Source organism: Sarcophilus harrisii, chromosome 1 (assembly GCF_902635505.1).
Source record: "Sarcophilus harrisii chromosome 1, mSarHar1.11, whole genome shotgun sequence".
Lineage (NCBI taxonomy): Eukaryota > Metazoa > Chordata > Mammalia > Dasyuromorphia > Dasyuridae > Sarcophilus > Sarcophilus harrisii.
In genome coordinates this window covers 32798314-32816693 of record NC_045426.1, presented here as the reverse complement: position 1 = coordinate 32816693, position 18380 = coordinate 32798314, and the positions used below count along the sequence as shown (strand labels likewise).

The 18380-nt window shown below is 32.7% G+C and overlaps 1 long non-coding RNA gene across 1 annotated transcript in view; it reads right to left on the bottom strand.

Annotated features, from left to right (window-relative positions):
• LOC105749579 overlaps positions 1-18179 on the bottom strand; it is a 115263-nt gene extending 97084 nt beyond the window's left edge. The window contains exon 1 of the long non-coding RNA XR_004232194.1: positions 17893-18179. This is a non-coding gene — a long non-coding RNA (uncharacterized LOC105749579). The remainder of the gene's footprint in view (positions 1-17892) is intronic.
• Between the last annotated feature and the right edge of the window lie 201 nt (positions 18180-18380).

Genomic DNA, 18380 nt, shown 5'->3' with positions numbered 1-18380 from the left:
TAGGTGCTCTCATTGTTTCTGGTGCTCTTAGTATGTGAAGATGGGGAGTCTTTTGACTGACTATTGGGAGATGATTGAGGATGCTTACAGAAAGTATTATCTATATTAGTGGTTCTCAAACCTTTGTTCTCAGTATCTTCATGTTGTTAAAAAAAAAACTCTTGAGGATCTGTTGAAAGAGTTTTTGTTCACACGGGTTATATTTATAGCTATTTACTATATTAGAAATAAAAAATAATTTTGAATTTGTAGACCCTCTGAAAGGGTTTCAGAGACCCCAAAAATTCTTTGGACTACACTTTGAGGACCACTGATAGATAATCCAACTCTTTTTTCATTTTCTGGGATCCAGAAAGGAGGACAAGAAGCAATGAACCTTGAATGGATGAGGGGTGTCAGAATGTCCCTCATGCAAAGCTGGTATAAGAGCAGTAGAGCCTGAGTTATCCTTACTCTTCCCACGAGGACTCACATAAAACCATGAGCACATGGTCCCACTTTTTTCTGCCTTTTTATATCAATTCTTTTGTGCTTCAAGTAAAGGCATCTTGGAGATAGCTTGGACTTTGTGAGATTCCAAAATTCAGAGGGGAGAAATACAGTGATGGGAATAATCCTGGTGTGTGAAATCCTAAATACCAACCTGTGGACAACCAATCCAGCAGAAAATTGACTTGATAGCTTCTTGAAGACAAGGAACATTTTTTGACTTTGTGTTTCCAGTGCTCAACACAAAGTAATCATTTAATAAATATTTATTGAGTTACTTACTGAGATGCCCAAAAAAGACAACTAACATTTCTTCTCATTTTTCAACATGTTAACTTTAAATTAGAAAACAAAACAAAACAAAACACCCCAGCAATTGCAGTCAGAACAAATGCCCCCAAATAGGAGATATAGAGAGATAAATGGGGCTATAGCCTTCATAATTAAATTACTTCCTGAAGGTTGATAAGCAATCTCTGATTACTATTTGGTGTAAAAAATGCTGATTCTTACAAATAACTGCCCTCAGCATTCAGGAAATGTGTGTTGCTAACAAAATCACAGAGTCTCATAGTTGGAAGCCATCTGGGAGGCTATTAGATCCATCCAGAATTGAATTAAAATCCTTACCACCACATATTCCTTGGGAATAAAATCTTGTTCAGGGAGGTTTCTTTCTTTCTTTCTTTTTTTTCTTATTTCAGGTTAGGGCAATTTAGGAAATTCAATTAGCAAAAAGGTGCTCCTCATTTGGGAAATAAGAAACAGTATAGGAATATGATGCAATACTATTGTAGTAGAAGAAATGATGGAGAACATGGTTTCAGAGAAACTTGGGAAGACTTGTATGATCTCATGAAGAGTAAAGTGAGCAGAATCAGGAAAACCATTCATACAAAAATAACAATATTGTAAAGTAAATCAACTCTGAAAGACTTGGGAATCCTGATCAAAGCAAGAAGCAATCACAGTTCCAGAGGACTCATGATGAAACATGATTTCCTCCTCTTGATAGTGAGGGAATGAATTTAGAGTGTGGATTGAGATACAGTTTTTGGAAGTGGGCAATGAGGGGGATTTGTTTTGTTCATAACGGGTTTAGTTTTTCTTTATCTTAATGGAGAGGTGAGGAAGGGAAATAGGAGAAAGACAAGATGGATTTTTGTTGGCCAAAAACTTTTTAAAAAGATTGCAGTTCAATTAGAAAACAACCAAATTTATTATGTATATTCTATGTGTATTCAGAGTCACATGCTAAATGCCTAGGGAGGTATCCTCATGGAAATTTTAGCTAATGAGCAATAAATAGATTTTGCTACATTTCCAAAGAATATATTTAATTTAAAGTGTATTATTCCTACTTATCTTATGAATTGCCCATTTGTAAATATATTTTTAATTGTCTCCAAAAGTAGAGGCTATGCATTTCTAGAGAATAGAAGCTACTTTTACCTCTTTCTATATCATCAGCATTTAGAACAGTAATTGGAACATATAAAACTTTAAAATGTAGGTTTCTTATTGGAATGGTGTCCAAAAGTGAAACAGAATGCTTTGGGAGGAGTGGATTCCCAAAGCTCTTTAAGCAATAACCTTTACTTTATTGATTGATTGAAAAAGATAGAGGCTGGGTGAGTGGGGATTTTGCTAAAGATTGAACTATCGATATCATCTAACAACAACAAAAAAAAGATTCTGACATTCTTATACTAGAATTTGTTGTTCTGAGTTTTGATAGGCCTTGATCTTTTTAAATTTTCAATTAAATTAGATTAATAAAAATAGTTCTCTATTTCCTCCCTATTATTATTTCTCTGAGTCACATTCTAGATGATGACAGATGATTCTCTGTTTTTTTAAAGTGTGTTTTATTTAAGAGGCGTTTTTATCAGAAAAGGCCTATTTTCCAAAATCTGTTAAGAATATGTTTACTTGAGGCTTTAAAGATCTCGTCCAAAGGAATTTAAACTAAGAAAGAAAAAAGGAAGAAGACTCTCTATGTATCTCCACCAAACCATGTACCACAGAAACTTAGGAAGTAGAAAGGTTTCAGTAGAGGCCTCTAAATTTTATAGGAACCAGAATGAATAAAATGAACTGAAGTGCAAAGGTAAGAATGGCAAGATGTGTTCAGGCAATTAAGGGCTATATGTATCAGCTGGTCAGTTGACAATTATTAAGGGTCATATTTATTAAAAACCTACTAGGAGTTAAATACTTTGTTAAGCCCTGGTGATTCAAAGAAAAACAAGGACGTAGTGTTTTTGTTTGTTTTCCCCCACCAAAGAACTCATAGTCTAATAGGGAAAATGAGCCTGAAGTATCTGTTTAAAGAAATGATAAATGAGAAAAAAAGTCGAAAAGGTAGTTTTGGGAATAGATATTAAAGGTCTTAAATGCAAGGCTAAGAGTTTTGGTCTTTATTCTTTAAGCAAAAGAAGACAATGTATGATTTTTAGTATCTGAGCAGCATGATGAAAGTGGTCATAATTAAAGGCATAATGCTTAAAATAATAGAGGGTGGAAATGAATTTTCTGAGTTCAAATTTCTCCCCTTTGGTGAATAGCTCTCAATTCTATTTGAATCTTCATTTTCATTTCATATTAGTAAGATTTGATCCTTTCCATTAAATTCATTTTTCTCTTCAATATTAGGTTCAATTAAAACGATTTCTGATATCAGAAATGAAGCTAAACACATGGTGAGGGGAAGAGATGGTAGCAGGAAATAAGAAGGGAGGGAAGTGTAAAGGGAGAAAAAAATAGAGAAAACTGATGTAAAAACAGAAAATAAGAAGACTGAAAAGTTCTTGGGTGAAGTGAAGGGAGAGGTGAGCTAGAGTAAAGAAAGAAGAAAAAAGAATAAAATTAAACTATAAAGAGTTAGCAAATACAGAGAGATTGCACATAACTTTATCTTCCCCTAAATTGCCATAAACTGACATTTTGACTGTAGTATACTTTAACATATTTTTAGCTATTTCATCTTGTTCCTCAAAGTCATTTCAGAGATGGGAACTTTACATGTTCTGTTTAGCACCTAGCAGATGCTTTAAAGCTAAACAAAATATGAAAGGAAAAAAGAATAATAAAGTAGGAAAGATTTATATTGCATATGAGAATAAGAGAAGGTTGGAAGAGGAGAAAGAAGAATGAGTACCTGAATACATCTTAGATTTCTCTTGATTATATATATAGAATCCATTGGAAAGTTAGTTCTAAAGAGTCATCTGTAACATGGAAATTGGTCCCTTTTCTAGGGACAGGATGGTTCACATGCCATGATTATTGGATTAGAGATTTTCCAAAAAGTATGGTATCACATTTGATAGAGAGTTATAAAAATTATCCAAAGGAGGAAGGAAGTTGATATAGTAAATATGTTGATTTATTTAACTTTAGGGAAACATTTTTTGATCTGCTTTCACTGTAGTCTTAATAAAACATGCACATTTTGCTTCACGATTTTTTAAAAAATATATCATAACTCAGAAATTGTAAATGGTAAAATCAAGCCATATTAGTAAACTCAGTGTTCCTAAAATTAAATCTTTTTGATAGATTCATTCTTTTTCTTAATGGACAAATAATTTGATTTATTTATCGAATTCTGAAAATAACCAACATATCAATTTTTAAGCACATTTTTCCACAGTAAAGTGAAAATCATTTGTTGCCATTAAAATCTGAATCCAAGGATTCATTCTGTTATGAAGATGATTATGGATTTGCAAAGGTTATATTAGCAGAATAGCTTTGAGTACTAGCTCTAGATAAATCTTATGTCTACTGCCCAAGTTTCAGCCTAAAAAAAATATAGTAAAATTCTTGCCTACATGACTGGACACCAGTCAATGACTTATTTTCCCTATAACATTAACTCATACTGACTGCTGTCAAAAGTATCAACATATCTTAGATGAGCTCCATCTTGTAGTGGGTGAGGAAATGTCTACTTTAATGAAATCAAGTTCCTATCAAGTTCAAAAATCTAGAGGTCATCTAATATAGCTTCCTTATTATTGACACATAAATGTTATATTTAAGCCATTATCCACTTTGAGTTGCTATTTTTCTCAGTTATTAGTTTGTATATTTTTTTTCATGCAAGATAAGATAAAGGTGGGTAATGGAGTGATGGTTTTGGTCTGGTTGTATCAGCTGAGTTGAAATGCACAGTTAATAAATATGGTCCTCTAATCTTGAACTTATAAATTATAATCCTATTATTTTCATATCACCTATGAATGAAGTTCCCAAGTAGATTCCTAAGAATAACAATAAGATAACCTTCATCAGCCAGATGGGAAAAATAGAAAAAAAATTTCCTCCACCTGAAATTCTCTAGGATTTAATATCTTTTAGGAAGTAGGGTGACATTACAGATTTCCTAGTCTCTCAGGTTTGAAGCAATAATGCTTGTTCCTCTACTTTTAAAGGGTTATCTCTAGAAAACATGTGGTAAGTACTATAAGCATATGCATGCATGCATGCATGTAGGTATATATACACACACACACACACACACACACACACATATATATGCCTGTGCTTATGCAGTATGTATGGGTGCACATATACTTGCATGCACATATATATGTAAACATATATAAATAAACTCACATATTAAACTTATTTATTTTTCTATTTGCAAAAACCTTTGAACTTCAAAGAGGAAAAGTGATATAGTACTTGGACAGCTAGGTAGTATAGTAAAAATAATGTTGGTCCTGGAATCAAGGAAGATTCCTCTTTTTGAGTTCAAATATGGCCTCAGACACTTACTAGCTATGTCACCTTTGCCAAGTCACTTAACCCTGTTTGAGTGGAAGAAGGAAATAGCAAACCACTCCAGTATCTTTGCCAAGAAAACCTCAAATGGGGTCATGAAAAGTTGGATATGATTGAACAGCATCAACAATAACAACAATAAATATAGCCCTTGTCTCTCAAATTATAGACTCCCAGAAGGGATATAAAATATATACAGAGAAAGACAATATAAGATATAGAGTGAGAAGCCAGAAGGAATTCTAAGACAATTTGATAAGTTATATAAGACATTTTTGAAGGGGGGGGTAGGAAGGGAAGAAGTTTTCATGGAAAAGATATCACTAGAACTGAGATTATATTTATGAAGTGGAGAAAATGTAGGAATGTTTTTCAATCATGAGGACAAACTGTGTGAATGGATGGGGGCAGGATGAGTTCACAGAACAGCTAGTAGTTTAGTCAGACTAGAATATAAAGTGCATGAAGGGCATATTTTGAACTAAAGCAGCACTTAGAATCAGATTGTGGAAGGCCTTGTGTACCAGAATAAGGTGGTTATATAAGTTTTTGAGGAGGAAAGTGATGTAAGAATGTTTTATTTTATTTATCAGCAAGACATTAAAGTGGTAATCACAAGTAAGAAATTGGATGCACAAGACTAGAACTCATGAGATAATTTAGGGAACTCTAGATAATGTTAATATATGTTGACATATATGCAGATAAACACACATTATATATATTTGTATATACATATTTATACAACGGTATATGTGTATATATGTGATTTGCATTGAGATAATAATTAGTTCTCATGGGAGAAGATGGGATCATTAAAAGAGATAGCATAGAAATAAAAAATAAAAAAACCTAGAGAGAGTGACAGAGCCCTGGGGGATATTCACAATTATGGAAGGGAAGAAATCAGGAAAGGAGACAGGGAATGTGTAGTCATTCAGATAAGGAGAAAATCAACAGGAATAAACGAATTACCAGCCAAGAAAGTAGAAAGTATCCGAACTAGTAGGTCAGAATGTCTGCTGCAGGTAGTTCGAAGGACATAAGAATCTTGAAAAGGCCATTTGGTTTTTCTTTTGGGGAGGAATACAAACATACACACACACACACACAGACACACACACACATACATACACACATATATAATACAGATTGTCATAAAATATAAGATGTTACTTTCATAATTCATATGTTTATTTTTATCTCATTGGCACCTTTACTTAATTATTTAATTTTTAAATATTCAAGAATCCAATCTTCTGACTGTCTCACTAGTGATATAGGTCATTCACATTAAGATTTAATTCACTCTACAATAAGAATAACAGTTTCAGAAATGCCCAAGTTAATGATGCTGTGCTATCTCTTCCCTTTTGGTCCAACCCTCAGACCCTGGCTTCATTCTATTCAATATTCACTGTGCTTGTTGGCCATTTGCAGAACTGTACTAAGTAACCCTTCTATTGTTTTTGTCACTCTTGTTATGTGGTCCGTTCAAGTCCTTGTCATGCAGTAAACTGTTTCCTGTGTATTTGCTACAGCCTCCCCAAAAACTTCATATTTTATTTCAGGTAATTTGCACCCTTAAATTTTGCATAATTCTTTCAGTTTACACAAAAGATCAAGTTATCTCTTCTCAAAATTTAATAAATTTTTTATTACTCAATTATTGCATGATTTCACAAGTATATTTTCTTTTCCTCAAAATGCAGCTTACAAGTCATCTATGTCCTCTCATCCTATTATACCCATGTAAGTGCCCTCCCATAAATCTCAGGAAGTCTATCTAATATCATGGAAACCTTCCTTTAGTTTTGTTGACATTGCATAGATTTGAATGATTGCACAGGTTCCCCATCACTTATCTATAACTTTCACCACATGGCCAACCCACCTTTTTTTTCCCCAAGCATATCTCTCTCTGCATATCTTTTACACCTTTTCTCTTGGGCAATTCGTAGTTAGTAATGTATTGCAGCCTACTCACACCCCCCACATGCTTCTCCAAAGCCCTATGGGTGACCCTCAACTTTAATATTTTGGAGACTGTGGTATTCCATGACTCATAGCCATATGGCATTACCAGGATAATATTATTTTTTGATTCTCAGTATACAAAAATTCAAATGTCTGGATAGGTATATATATATGTATATATATACATATATATATTTCCTTTACCATGATATGTCTTAAGATTATGATATATAAACATATTTGTTCCACCCTTTAATCATATAAAATCTTTACATCATGTAAACCTTTGTTTCTCTATTAATGATGTATATGCCATTTCATAAATACAAAGAAAGAGATTTGCATTTTCTGTGAAATATTGTCAACTAGATAAAATCTTTAGTTGGCACTCAAGTGACTTTAATTGTGGGTTACTCATAGTAGACATTTAATTATGGGGCAGCTTTGTACCTATATTTAGACCATTCCCAGTAATTTGAGTATGTGATAAAAAGAAACAAATCACTCTCAACATCATCCTAAATGAAGTAAGACCAGGAAGGTAACTGATAACAAAAGTCATCATATAATACATTTCAAAGCTAGTGGCAAATGACTCTTGAATTATTCATACTGTGGGTGACCTCCTTTTCAATATGGTGACTTTATTTATTCCTTTCAAATTTGTACATCTATTACTTTTATAAGTTACTAGGATGAAATCCTTCTGCACAGAGAAGCAATATAGGTTAACTACTACTAAGAATAATCAGTTAAATTGAGATAGGGTGAGCTCCTTCCCTGACTGACTCCTTTCTCATCTGATAGGCTTTGTCTCCTCATAGAAAAGGCTTACCACTCTACACCCATTAAATAAAGTCATTTACCCAAGCTGTAGTTTGTGGTACTTGTCTCAGGCACAAACATTCCTAGCTATAGCTCTGACAGTTTGGACAGATTCGAGATTGGGCTTGTTCTAAAGTTACTTTATTAAGATAGTTCTGAGAATATCCAGAACTGGAAACAACTTGGAAAAAAAAAAGTACTCATGCATTTAAAAGATAGATCCTACAAAAATCAAAGTCAAAGAATCAAAATTCAGTAAGAGCCTGACACTGAATATACATTTGCCTCCAAATTACTAAGGGTTGTTTTCCCTACATTTTATAGGTTGTGCTATCTTGCAAGAATCCTTTTGTTTTGTGAGAGATAAGAAAGGGAATTTTGTATGGTTTGAACCATTGAGCAACAGCAGTATCTAAAATTCATTTTTAATGTCATAATTAAGGTGCTTAAAGTTTCTTGTGGGTGACACTCAGAAAGTCTCTCAACAGCAACAAAAAGCAGTAGGACATTTTAATTATTTGTTCAAATAAGTAGAAAAAAAATAATTCTGACTAAACTGGAAGGGGGAAAAAATCAAGCTGCCAGTAACATCATCTGAAACAGATGGTTCCAAATAGTTGGAATGCTACTTTCTGCATACTTCAGTGACTCCTGAAATAACAGAAAACTCCATAAATATATAGAAAAGCAAACAGACAAATCAGATATAGTACTGAGCCTCATTTTAGTCAGTATGAAAACTGTCCTATTTCTGAAAAATTCTTCCATAGTCAACATGGAATCATATACATTGCTAGACCTCTTTCAAAACTAGGTGAAACAGAATTGGAAGAAATCATAAAAGAAGACAAAATACCTTGGGACGTTGACTTAAGAGAACCATAAATGTCATGATTGATATTTGTAATGCAGAATAATTAGAAAATTTATAACATTATATTTATACTTAAAGCAGAAAGCTCATTGTTGGCTTGCTTCTGTCTTACTTATAGAAATGTAATTTAATGAAATATGCTTCAGTTTCCCAACTATGACATTTTACCCCACAAATTCAAGTTGAGCTTATGTTTTACTATTATAACAATTGAAAGAATAAAAATTATGACTTAAACAAGTGAATCTTATATTTTTAAAGAATTTACAAGTAAGTAGAATGATAATTTATAAATTTTCTCATTAATCTTCCTTCTGAAGAATTGGCACTTGCTAAAATCTTTAGTAATAATGATAGATCCTAATAACAATGAAGAAATTTTCTTTCACTTTTCTTTCTTTCTTCCTTCCTTCCTTCCTTCCTTCCTTTCTTTCTTTTTTCTTTCTTTCTTCCTTCCTTCCTTCCTTCCTTCCTTTCTTTCCTTCCTTCTTTCTTTCTTTTTCTTTCTTTCTTTCTTTCTTTCTTTCTTTCTTTCTTTCTTTCTTTCTTTCTTTCTTTCTTTCTTTCATATTGCAGATGATAGTCACAGGTTTTATTTTTCATTTGTTCAATTTAATTTCATTTTAATAATAGAAGGGGAAAGAGAAAAAATCAGAAATTACTGGTAAATGAGAATATTCTTTGAATTTATGTGGGGAAGATAGATCTGTTTTAATATTTACTTGAGAAATATATTTACAGCTAGGTCATGATTAGTGTGAATAATGACTTCTGAGAAGTGGTCACATGTATTAGAATTTGCACTATTCGAAGTTGTAATTATATAAAATATGGTAATTGGTTCCAGTCCAATGGAAATATGCAGTGCAAATTTGAATAATGCAACCACTTCACAGGATTTATTATTTGCACAAATAAGGACCTAAATGTAATTCCTATGGAATAGGATTCTCCTTTTAACACTTTGTACAAAAATCAGCCTTCTATCACATATCATCAATGCTTTTGTTTGGACAGGGATGGTAGAGTTCCTTATTAGAAATCAAAAGATATTAATTTCATGAGCTTCCCAGAATAGCAGATGAACATTCTGTTAAATTTAGCAGTTATATTACTACTGGTTATTATTAAATACAAATTAAATTGGAAGAAATGAAAGGAGTTCTACAAATTTCAACATGTACTTATCTGAACAGAATAATAAGCAAAGTTGACTCATGTCAACCTTAATAAATATAAGCATATATATGTATATATATAACACATTATGTTTATGTAAAGATATATAATTGATTCAACCAGCTAGCATCCACATTTGCCTTGTCAGGGGTCTGTTAAGATAATCAGAATTCCTTTTAAATAATCTCTTAGTTATTTGTTTTACTTCAGCCACAATGATTCTTGCATCTACATGTATTTTATAGAGAGTGTCAATCCAACACAGCACCTGCAGGCATTGCAGAATGGAACATCAGTAAGAATAGAGAATTTTCTACTAGGACGGAATATTTTGGTTGCTAACATACCAGCTGCCACAGTCACTGTAAGCCACATTAAATGCTCATGTATTAGCTTTTAGAAATGCTAATAATCTGCTTCCTCGATTCCAAGTCAAGTTAGACTTTGGCAAGAATGAAGAAAAGAGAAAGCAAAACTTGTACTTAAAATGGAACAGAAAGGGAAAAAAATGTGAGAAACAAAGGCAAATAAAAGGATCGAGGCCATCAAGTAATGATAGAAGGGTAGCACAGTAAGGAAAAAGTGACTTATCAATATTATTTCCCATGTTCTTCTTCTAGGTCATCAAGTAGATTAATATGTAACTGCAAGCTGTTCATCCATTGTGGAGGAGCAGCAAATATCTCCCATGGCACTGATAAACTCTCTGAGGCTAGAGGCCAAGGTGTTTATGCTCTGATGGAGACATTTGTGCCAGGTACCTGCTCCCAGTGATATAGTTAGGAGCACTGTGATCTAAGTGCAACTTGAAAAGTCTATTATAGTCCCGTGCATTTGTTATTTCAAAGGTGGACAACTGTGTTGGTTATTATCAATATGTTGTGAACAGGGACTTTGAGACTTGAGATTTTGTTTAACTACCTTACCATAAAAATGGTAATATTCTGCAAAAAAAAAAAAAGGACACATTTAAGATGAGACATTTTATTCTTCATGAAATAGGAATATTCTTTAGTACATGTGTGAGATACTTCTGTGGTATCAATGACCATCTGTTTCTGAAGGTTCAATTTCTTCTTATAAGGTTTCATCTTGGTATGCAGAGGCTAGACCAATTATATTGTGAAGGCCAAGGCATTTTGAAATCAAAGATCTTTCTTTAAGTTCTCTGTTTAGTTCTTTACTCATATTTGACCTTAGGAAAGGCTTTTTTTCCCTACAATTTCAGTTTCCTTCTCTAGAAAACAGGGTTTTAGACCAGATAATCCTCAGGTTCCTTCCACCTAAAAAACCATACCAATTTGTTTGTCCTGTTAAGTTTCCTTTTTCTCCTACTAAAATAATCTATTCTCTGATTTATTACTCATTTTTTTCCTTTAGTAATAGCATGCATTTTCTTGGTTCAAATCAAAGTGCAAATTTACATTTTCTCTTACACAATTATAATATAGAAACCATAACCCACTAATAACCATAATAGCCCATAATAATTAATAACCATAAATCCACTTTGCAAGTATTAATATTTAAATAATCTCAGTCTATACATTACCATAACTTTCGAGGTACACTCTCTAAGTTCTCAGTGGGATTCTTTTTGTACTCATTTTCCTTCTTTTTTTCTTAACATGTACAATGTTAGTATATACCTATTCATTGAGCTCTGTCTTTTTTTCTTTTTTGTTTTATTTTATTTTAAAAAAAGGTCTTTGTAAATTTCTTTTATTTCTCATACTTGTTAGTTTTAATCACATTATTGTATTCCATTTCATTTATCATACCATAATTTGTTCAGTTGTTCTTCCTATTGGTAGACTTGACTCTAAGTTATTTTTTTCCCAGTTAAAAATAATGTTCTTATGAAATCACTTACCAATTTTATTTTGCTTTTGTTTAATTGTTAGGAAATAAATACAACAGTGAGATTAATATGCCAAAGTATATGATTTTTTAAAATTTATTGTATATTTCTTGATTGCTTTCTTTAAAAAGATTCTAAAAATTTAAATCCAACCAATAGCAAATTAATGTACATGTTTGTTTATAAATATGCTAATAGTAGATTTATTACTTTTCAACTTTTTTCTTGATTTAAAAGTTATCAGGAGTACCACCATGTTGTCTTAATTTGAATTTTTCATACTTGTCAGTTTTAATCACATTATTATATTCCATTCCATTTATCATATCATAATTTATTCAGTTGTTCCTCCTATTGCTGGACATTTAGCTTGCTTCTAGTTTTTTTCCTCACCAGTGAAAAATTTGTTGCTATCAAATAACAATTTTTTTTGTTGTTTTAATTGTTAGGAAATACATACAACAGTTAGATTATCAAGTCAAAGTATATGGTTATTATTTTTTAAAATTTACTTCATATTTTTTGGTTTTCTTTTTTCTTTATTAATTATCTTTTTTCTAATTATATATGTATATTAACCATTTGAATACACATTTCTTTGTGAATTATGTTAGGAGAGAAAAATCAGAACAAAAAGGAAAAACCACAGGAGGAAAAAAAAAAAACAGAAAAAAGAAGTGGTTATATAGCATATGTTGATTTATGTTCAATCTCCATAGTTCAGTTTCTGGATGTAGATGGTAGATGGCATTTTCTATACAAAAATTATCAGGATTGCCTTGGATTATCGAACCACTGAGAAAACCCAACTTTTTCATAGCTAATCATTGCACTGTCTTCTTGTTACTATGTATGATATATTCCTGGTTCTGCTTGTTTCACTCAGTATAAGTTTATGTAAATCTTTCTAGGCCTTTCAAAAATCAGCTTTTATAGAACAATAATATTCTATTGTCTTCATATACCACAACTTATTTAGCCATTCCTCAATTGATTGATCTACTCATTTTCTAATTCTTTGTTACCACAAAGAATGCTACAAACATTTTGGCACATTCTTTTCCATCCTTTATGATTTCCTTAGGATGCAGACCCAGTAATGGCACTGCTGGGTCAAAGAGTATTCATAGTTTGACAGCCCTTTGGGCATAGTTCCAAATTACCCTCCAGAATAGTTGGATTAGTTCACAACTCTACCAACAAGGCATTAATGTGATGACCGCTTATTTTAAAATCAGCTAGAGTCAGGAATTCAGCTTAAGGGAAAATCTTCTATCTTTATTCTTTTTGAGGTGAAGGGGGATTGCAATAGCAATGTGAACAGCTGTGACAAGAAGTCAGCCAGCAGTCTCTTTCCGCTCCTCTCTCCGCCCCTCTGCCTCCACCCACCAAAATCATCATTTCCTATACAACACATCAAGACTTGCACAAAGAGTGGGCGGGGGCCATTCTTTCTCCAAGCATATATATTAATAGAGTATAGTCCAATTACTATTTAGCCTCACGTGCTTGGGACCTCAGTGCATCAAATTGAGCCTCAGCCCATTACATCTCCCGCTTTCTTTTGTTTTAGAATACAGGTGGTCATGCCATCCCTGACTCCTCAGGGAGGTCAGAGCCCCCAAGGGGAGGTGATCACACTAGAAGGAGGGTATGTAAACAATAGTCACACATATACCTTCTTCACATTAGTATCCCAGTTTTCCCATATTTATCATTTTTTATCATTATTTTTTCCTGTCATCTTAGCCAATCCGAGAAGTATGAGGTGGTATCACAGAGTTGTTTTAATTTGCATTTTTATAATCAATTCTTGATTGTTTTCTAAAAAAGATTTCAAAAGCTTGAAATCCTATCAATAGGTAAAGGAGAGTTAAGAAAACTTTAGCTTGATTGTTGCCTCTACTGCATATTTGACTCTGTGGCCTGGGCAAATACTGGAACTTCTCAGAGCCTCAGGCAATTCTCCAAGACTGTGATGTGCAGAAATTTCCAATCTGCTTTGAAAACCAATCTGCTCCTTACTGGGAAGTTTTGATATTCATGAAACTGTGAAATAAATTTATAAATAAATTTTTGAAGTGTGTGTGTCGGGGGGGGGGGGATTGGGATGTGCCCCTTATTTTATTTCTTTCATTTTTTTTTAACAACTCAATCTATCAATCTAATCTATCAATGAAATGGTATTCATTGAGTGTATCATGGAATTTATGAATCTTATTATATTTCTTATCCAATTGTTGGCCAGTTTCTTTAAGAAGATTTGTCCAATAGTGTTAATCTCAAGTAGTTCCTGCTATACAAGCCATCTTTTAAAATGCTAATATTGTCCCACTGATGTTCCTAGATTGCAAATTATGGAATACTATGATTTCAGTAGAATCATAATCACACTTAACCCAGAAGATGATAAAGTATCAAAAATGGCTTGTGCATAAGAAGGCCTAAAAGAGGTGAACTAATATGTAATGATAAAAGACTACAGGAAAGTGAGGCTAGACCCTCAAATACATTATTTAAGTAAACCTCTATTAAACATCCTTCTGTGAGGAAGGACCTTTATGAAGTGCTGGAAATACAAAAACATTTTTTTTTAAATCATCCCTTCCTTAAAAAAAACTTGTATTTTTTCTTATGTATGTGTCCCCATAGAAAGTTACACCTGAATTAAACCTTGATGGAAGAAAGATTTGAAGCAAAAGATGTTTTGCTTCAGTATATTCCAGGAATGGGGACTTTACTATTTAGGAAATGGAGTTTTGTGATTGGGAATAGAAAGTATGGGTAGTTTATCCAGAATGAAAACCACATAAAGAGAAGTACATGGAATTAATTGTGGCAAATGCCAAAGGAAGATGGAGTTTTTCTCTTGTCTGAGGCAAAAAAGGAGCCACTGAGACCTCTCTAGTATAAAAGAGGCATAATAATCAAAGATTTTTGGGTTTATCTTTTCCTATATATTTTTTTCAGTTGTGAGGAAGTTGGGTTACAGAGTGAAACACTGGAAATGTGAATTCCAATTATGAGGTTCATAAACTCATTGAGTAGAGAAGTAAATAATACAGAAAACAGAAATTATGTTTGTATACAGATATTTTCTATCTGATTTCTACATTTCCTGATTCTGATAAAACCCAAGCAGAAAAGTAGAGCATAGTTCTATCAAGTAAGAACTTTGGTCCATACCAAGAACCAAAACCTGAAAGGGAAAATTCATACTTCTTTAAGGACATAAAAAGGAAAAAGTGAGTTTTTCAAGTTTTCTTTATATATAAATGCCATTAATATAATTTATTTCAAAAGATGCCATAGCCATTTGGGAGAGTCACCACTATTATGCCTTGATTCCTGGTAGTCCAAGAAAAACCTTTCCATCAGAATGATCTTACACATGGATTTTTGGGACAGACTATCTTTACTTATTCTCTCCTTCAGGCTATATGATAAAGAAAAATGTTTAACATCATTTTTGCTGACTAAATAGATGGTCTTCATTTATGTTCTTTGAAAAATTTGATAATTTGCGATTCAGTAAGGTAATCTAATTTCCTTCTTGATAGATGACAAATATGAAAGTTATCAATCTAGTATTAAGATATTGAAATGATACTTTTCCTCTCAAGTAATTTTAGAGAAAATTTTGGTCAACACAATCAATGGATATAAAATATTAGAGAATTCATAGAAAAATAAATACTTTATAACTTTGTATACTAGAAAATATTTATTCTTCTACATATTTTTTATGGAAATGGTGAAACTTTCTAGGTTTAACTCCTGGGCAGTTCTGAAATACAATATTCACTGCCCTCTTTGGACAGCAAATGCATTTATTTCAGAGAGGTTCTGCTTGAGTGTTTTTACGTATTTCAGAAATTAACGGTATAAACACAGTACTCAGAAGAGAAATTGTTTTACATGTAAGCAAAAATGGCTCTTTTCCTTATCATGTTATGACATGATAAGGAAAGGAAAAAAAGAATGCAAGTTTTGATTTAAAAATCTGTCAACCATCATGTAATTTAATATGTAGTGACATATACAGCTAAAAGGTACATATTAGCATTAAGGACCCAAACTCTGATGATTAATATTGCAGTGATGATAGACAGAGAGTGCCTAATTTTAATCCACTGTTTATCTACACGGGTAATTTATAGATCACTCGACATGTTTTAATAGGAGGCATAAAATGATTTCCTTTAAGACCTATTTCCTTTTGAGATCTGACATTTATAGCTACATATATATGCATATAAATGCTCACATATGTGTGTGTGTGTGTGTGTGTTTATCTCAAGAGTTGCATTCACAGGACATGTATACAAATAGCTTGCCACCTACTCAGTGTTTATAAAAAGTCATCTATTAATAACAAAGCGACTTCAGAGACATGTGGTCTTTTAACATTCAGGTAGAAGACAAATCTTTAACTAGAAATAAAGGTAGAAATAAAGAGAGTGGTCAACACATTGGTTTAGCTGCCAAATATAGTATTTACCACCACAGACCACGGCTGACAACTGCACATGTAGCTTTCTTCACCAAAACACTGCCAAGACTAGGGTGTTTATTCACTGATTGGCTGATAGTCACTATGACAACTGATGCCACAATTAGACAAGTACAACCCTACTTTCAAACATGCACACAATTCATTAATTCAACAGGACTGGGTTGACAATATGTTATGAGGGAAATATTTAATACAATTACAAGGCTGATATATTCTCCTGTTATCTAGAGGAAAATAAATTACAAGAAGTGATGAAAACAACCATTTAATTAGGAAAAAGTAAATTTGACAAGCTACTCAGTGTTTTTTAGAATAGAATAATTTCAAAGGTACGCCAAAAGTCTAGGAAGCTATTTTTTAAGGTGGACATTTATGGGATTTTTTTCTCAAAGGAAAATATCACAGAATTGTAGGATTCTATAATTAGAAGAATCCTGGAGATTATCTAGTCCAAATCATCCCATTTTACAGCAATGGAAATTAAGGTCCAGTGAGGTTAATTGGCTTACTTGTAGTTAAAGAACATGTAAATATTAGAGCTGCAACCAGAACTCAAATCTTATTCCATTATATTCTTTTATAGTCTCTTTTTACATCATCATACTTTCATGGGAGGAGGTTGAGCCCAACTTCCAATATGCAAAATAATAATTTTTTCTCTTATAATTCATAGGAAAATAATGCAAACTGACTCATATTTAAGAATTACTGATAATTTGCTGTGCTAAAAATTGTTTTTGTTGCTATTCAGTGATTTGAGTGATGTTAGACTCTTCATGACCTCATTTGGGATTTTCTTGGCAAAGATGTGGGTGTAGTTTGCCTTTTCCTTCTCCAGCTCCTTTTATAGATAGGGAAACTGAGGAGAAAAGGATAAGTGACTTGTTTAGTGTCACATATTAAGTATCTAGATTTGAACTTGAACTTTCCTGATTCCAGGACTGAAACTCTATATTCTGTATAGGCTCACTGGCCCAGGATACAACTATTGATGTAATGTCTGCCACTTAGGAGTATTTGTTCCCTTTCAAAAATTTAAATTTACTTATTTAAAATGTTTACAATGCCAATTGAATATAAGCTTTTTAGGAGCCAGGGCTAGTTTAACTTTTGGTTGTATTCCTAGCTTAGCACAGAACCTTGGACATAACAGGTATTTATAAACATTAGAATTTAGTAAAGGAAAAGAGAGTTAAATTACTTACCAATATTTTCATATAAGGGCCATATATAAAATTTGAAATGTCTAAAACTCAATTAAACATCTTTTCCCCCAAACATATCTCTCACCCCTAGTTTCTCCAAATTACAAAATTTTGAAATCTCAGGTGTCAAATTCAACAAGTGTAAAGCAGAACCTATATTTTCTCCAAAACTTACCCCTCTTCTGAATTCTCGATTTTGATTGAAGATATTGCCATTTTTCCAGTGTCCCAAGTTTTCAACCTCAGGATTATCCTAGATTTCTCATTTTTGTTGATACCATGTATACAATCATTTGCCAAATCTGATTCTTTCTGCCTCTAAAACAACTTTGATATCCATTCTCTCCAAACACTGAGCCATTATCCTGAAGCCCTCATCCTGCCTTGGCTAAACTATCTCAGTAGTTTTCTTGTCTCTAGTTTCTTCCTTCCTCCAACTCATCCTTAATGCATTGTCAGAATGATTTTCCTTAAGTGAATATCTCACTGTTTCTCTCCTCTGCTCAAGCAAGTGGCTTCCTGTAGCCTATAGTATAAAATAGCAATTCCTATGGCTCTGAGTAAAGTCTCTAATTTGGTTCCTACTTAAATGTCAAGTCCTTTTTCAATCTATTCCCTTCAATCTTTTCCATGCTCCAGCCAAACTAGACTATTATGTCATCC